Source organism: Macrotis lagotis, chromosome 5 (genome assembly GCF_037893015.1).
Source record: "Macrotis lagotis isolate mMagLag1 chromosome 5, bilby.v1.9.chrom.fasta, whole genome shotgun sequence".
Taxonomy (NCBI): Eukaryota; Metazoa; Chordata; class Mammalia; order Peramelemorphia; family Peramelidae; genus Macrotis; species Macrotis lagotis.
Genome location: NC_133662.1, coordinates 50389586 through 50394908, shown reverse-complemented (window position 1 = coordinate 50394908; position 5323 = coordinate 50389586). Strand labels below are relative to the sequence as shown.

At 41.5% G+C, this 5323-nt stretch overlaps 1 pseudogene; it reads right to left on the bottom strand.

Moving 5' to 3' along the window:
- Positions 1–468: 468 nt before the first annotated feature.
- On the bottom strand, positions 469–1783 carry LOC141489261 (bifunctional polynucleotide phosphatase/kinase-like; annotated as a pseudogene).
- Between the last annotated feature and the right edge of the window lie 3540 nt (positions 1784–5323).

Below are 5323 nucleotides of genomic sequence, written 5' to 3'. Positions count from 1 at the left end.
CAAAACTTATGAAGATGACTGTCAGGGAATATATTATAACTTTAAGTGTTTACATGAATAAATTGGGGAAAGAAATCAATGAGCTAAATATGCAACTAAAAAATTTAGAGAAAGTAGAAATTAAAAACCCCATTTAAATACCAAATTAGAAATTCTAAAAATTACAGGAGAAATTAATAAAAATCAAAAGCAAGAAAACTATTAAACTACTAAATAAAACCAAGGGCTGGTTTTATGAAAAAAATATAATTGATAAACCTCTGGTCAATTTGATTTAAAAAAGAAAACCAAATTTCTAGTATTATAAATGACAAAGGTTAATTCACCACCAATGAGGAAGAAATTAAAGTAATAATTCAGAAATATTTTGCCCAACTCTAGGCCAATAAATTTGACAATCTAAATGAAATGGACAATTTTGGGCTGTAAAATTCCCTTTTAGTAGGATTGATGGTGAAGGGGAGGGTCTCAGCCCTCAGAGAACTGACGGTAAAGAGCCTCGTGGAGGCTTCAGCATAGTGGGAGTGAAACAGGTTTTCCATGATCTGAGAGAAGCCCTCTGTGAGGGAGGGGACAGCAAACTGCTTCCTGTAGCTGAACTTGACCATGTTGTGACACGGATGGTGGTGGTGGGGGACCTGTTGCTTTGTCTGGCCAGCTCCATTGAAGCTGTGAAATGGCAGCATCTACAAGGGACACCAGCATTCCAGACACAGGAGACATACCTGGCCAGGCTTGCAGGGTCTGGGTTGGTGTTGCCCACTACTGCAATGGCCCCAGTCTTCAGAGCTTCTGTGCACACAGCCACACATTTCTGCCATGAGCTCAGGGTGTCCCAGTTTGCTTAGATTTAGCCAATTGGCACAGGTGGTCCTGGATAAAACTTGACTTTTGAGCTGCAGGGAATCCAACAGCAATGATGATCTCAGGACCAGGGCCCATGAGGTCCAGTGGGGGACAAGTAGAGTGGTCCTGTGAAAGTCAGAGTTCTCCGGTCTAGGTCTGGGAGGGTGAAGGGACCCATATGCCAGTTCAAGAAGAACTCTTCAGAAGAGAAGAATTGCAGGCCAAAGTTCAGAGCAAACAGTCGATCCCAACAAGAGATATCCATCTTCTTTTGGCCTGGAGCCCAGTTGGCTAGACATTCTGCCCAATTTCCCACATACATGCTGTCAGTCAAGGAAATGGGGACTCCCTCATTGGCACAAGTGATTCCATATACCGGTCACTAGTTTCTGGTAATTGCCAGAATGCCTGGCCATCAACACCTGGAAAGGCACCCTCAGGGCAGCCAACATGGCCTTCATCTTGTCCTGGAAGTCTCCCGGTCAGAGTAGCACTTGCTGGATGCCCAGATGGTTGGTGAAGATAATGAACTTGCAACCATCAACCTTGATCTCCTGGAGCTGCTTTGGGATCTCAGGGAACAGGATCCTGGAGGAGGGGGAGGGAGGAGATAGATCTGGGGAGTCCCCACCCTACTGCCTCCTTGCCTAAGACCCTAGCCCACAATTCACCTCCAGTCCTCAGGGCTCGTGGGAAAGACCTTCCTGGAATGGGTCATGATGAGGGACCCTTCCAGATAGAAGGCAGCTACCTTGCTGTGGGCCCGGGCTCCAGGGTCCATGAACACCAGCAGCAGCTCCAGTTACTGCCAGCCCAGCTGGCAGGTCCACTTTCTGGGGGCTCCTCCTGCAGCTGGATCTGTGGCTGCCGGGGGGGGGGGCGGGGTATAGGGCAAGGTCAGTGGGTGCAGGCTGTTCACCAGCACCAGCATCAGCATCTCCCAACGGCCAACCAGGGAGCCTGAATGGAGGCTCAGTCAGGTACCTTCCATGGTCGACGGGTTGTTGCCTAGCTGGGGGACAGGGCCTGATGTTCCAGCCCCCTCCCTCCCCCCTCACCTGCATCACCATCCGAAATGGACAAATATTTACAAAAATATAAATTTCTCAGATTAAAAAAAGAGGAAATTGAAAACCTCAATAATCCTATCTCAGGAAAATAACTTCAACAAGCCATTATTGAACTCTCTAAGAAAAATTCTCCAGGGCCAGATGGATTCACAAGTGAATTCTATCAAACATTTAAGGAACAATTGGATCCAATTCTATATAAACTCTTTAGAAAAATAGTGGAAGACGAAACTCTGCCTAAATCTTTCTATGACAGCAATATGTTGCTGATACTTATCCAGAAAAAATTAAACCAGAGAAAGAAAATTATAGACCTACCTTTCTGATGAATATAGATGCAAAATAACTTAAATAAAATCTTAGCAAAATGATCAGAGCAAGTTATCACTAGGATAATACATGAGTAAATTGGATTTATCCCTGGAATGCAAGGTTGGTTCAATATTAGGAAAATTGTTAGTATAATTAATTATGTTAATAACATACCTATCAGAAATCATATGATCAACAGACTTCCTGCCAAGATGGCGGAGAGAAGATAGGCACAGTTCTAAGGTCTCCTGATCTCTTCCACATCTATCACATGAAACAAACCTCTTAAAAGAAATCCAACCCACAAAACCCAGAAAGAAAAGCCAGGAGAAAGAACATCTACCTTAGGGTTTGTCTCCTGCAGCAACCTTGGCAGAGATCAGGCGGGTGAGTCTGGGCTCAGAGAGAAGATCAGCCCTGGATCAGCTAGATTAACAGCTGAATTGGAACGGAGAGTCTGAGGGCTGGAGAGCCAGACCTGCTGGATTACCAGTGGGGCTGGACAAAAGGGGCTTCAGTCGGAGGGGAAGCAGAGGTGCTGGTGTTGGTGCTGTCCTCCTGGAGCTTGGGGACCAGGTTGGGGGGAGAGTTCTGGTTCAGGAGGGCTGCGGACACCATCCCTAGGCTCCTCAGGTCTGAGAAACCCTAAGTGCATGCCTCCATTGCACAGAGGCCTCTTCCCAAGCAAACAAATGCAAACTACTTATGCCTCAGGTCCAGGTGTGGGAGCAGAAGAACCAGCCCAGCTGAGGAATGACCTCAGGCCAGGGTAAAGCCCACCATTGATTGAAGGCAAAAGAATTCAATAGTTCCAACTCCTCCCTTTGGGCAAAGGGGGAAGGCCTCACAACCAAGGTCACAGATACTCCAGAAAAGGCAACCAGCTCCTCCTACTGGCCAGCCAGAGAAACTGCACTCAGTATAGCTTTTAGCTATCCAAACCATAGGTGAACCAGCCCCCCCCCCCAAGGTCTTAGCATAATGAAGAAGGGTCAGCAGAGAGGTGATCCATAGAAAAATTCCTGGAAGGGTAAGACCCCAACTCAGAGAGACCTGGAACCTCTGAGGAGAATAAAATCTGGTTTCTATCACAGAAAGACTTCCTTGAAGAAATAAGGAAGGAGCTTAAAAATTTGGGAGAGACAATTAATACCATGCAACAAGAAAACAAAACCTTAGAAAATATATTTGGACAAACACAAAAGGAGAATAAATCTCTCAGATCATCAATTGGACAATTACAAAATGAGAATAATTCTCTCAGATCCTCAAATGAGCAAATGCAAAAAGAAATTAATTCTCTCAAAATCTCAGTTGGTCAAATGGAAAGCTCTTTCAAAAGTAGAAGTGACCAATTGGAAAAGGAGTTGCAAAAGGTTAATGAAGAAAACTCCTTCCCCCGCCAAATAATGGAGTCTACAGAAACTAATGACTCCATGAGACAGCAAGAGTCAGTTAAACAAAATCAAAAAATAGAAAAAATAGAAGCAAATGTAAAATACATCATCAACAAAACCACTGATTTTGAGAATAGATTGAGGAGGGGCAACCTGAAAATTATAGGACTTCCTGAAAACTTTGAAGAGAAAAAAAGCCTGGACTTAGTATTACAGGATCTAGTGATGGAAAACTGCCCTGATCTCATGGAATCAGAGGGGTAGTAGTTATTGAAAGAGTACATCGATCCCCACCAGAAAAAGATCCTAAAATGAAAACACCAAGAAATGTTGTGGCCAAACTGCAGAACTATCAGAAAAAGAGAAAATCCTGCAAGCAGCCAGAAAGAAACAATTTAAATATCAAGGAGCCACAGTAAGGATCACTCAGGACCTGGCTACATCAACTTTAAGGGATCGAAGGGCCTGGAACGAGATATTTCGAAGAGCATGTGAGCTTGGAATGCAGCCAAGAATCTACTTTCCTGCAAAGCTGAGCCTTCTCTTCCAGGGAAAAAGATGGCCATTTAACAAAATGGAAGAATTCCAAAAATTTCTGATGGAAAGACCAGACCGAAACAGAAAATTTGGACATCAAACAGGAGGTTCAAGAGATACATGAAAAGGTTTTTTAAAAAAGGGGGAGGTGGTAAAAGAAAAAAAATTGCAATCCAGTAATTTGAAACTGGCTATATCCCAGCACGGGGGGGGGGGGGCATTCTCATAAACCTTGAGAAATGTAATTCTAACAGCGAGAATACATCTAGCCAGAAATGATGGACATTCATGACCTAACCATGAGACTGCTATCTAATGGGATGTAACTGGCTTTAACCCCATTTGGGAGAAAGACTAATAACTCTAAGGAATTTTGACTCTATTAGATAGAATATACAGAACTACAAGGGACAGACACTCAGAATTTTCTATGAATTAATTAATATTAATTTCCACAAAGTATAAATATACTTCTTTAAAGGAATTTGAAATTGTACAAAGTTGTTTATGGAGATGGAAAAGCTTCCTATTTAGTTTTCTGTCTGCTATATCAGGACAAACACTTGGATGACCTTTTTGACTTGGACAATTACTTTCATTGCATTTTGCCACATGTAACCTAATAAAAAATAGAGAAAAAATCCAAAAAAGAGAGAAAAGAAGAGAGGAGAGGAAAATGTCCTATTTTTGAATTTTAACAGTTTAGAAAAGGAATATGCATATGGTAGCTACCTTTCTCAGGGGAAAAATATTTCTCTGATTACCAGGAGCAATAATGAAGGGAAGAAAACAATGCAAATAGATATTATGCCAGGAGCAGATAATATTTTCATACTCATACTATATCATTCAGCTTATATTACTGAAATATATTTTAGTGTATAATGATAGTACGAATAATAACAGGGAAATGTATTTAGGCAATAACCAGTTCCTTTCATATGGTAGATTATGCATTATTTTTCAATGTCAATTTTACCACTCACATATACCTAACATATTTTATACTCTGTAATATTACAACATATATATATATATATATATATATATATATATATATATATATATATATATATATATATGTCTTGATTGAGTGAATTGATTCTGGTTTTTTTGGTTAAAGAGAAACAAAACTAGGTGCTACTGATTTTAAATCAAAAT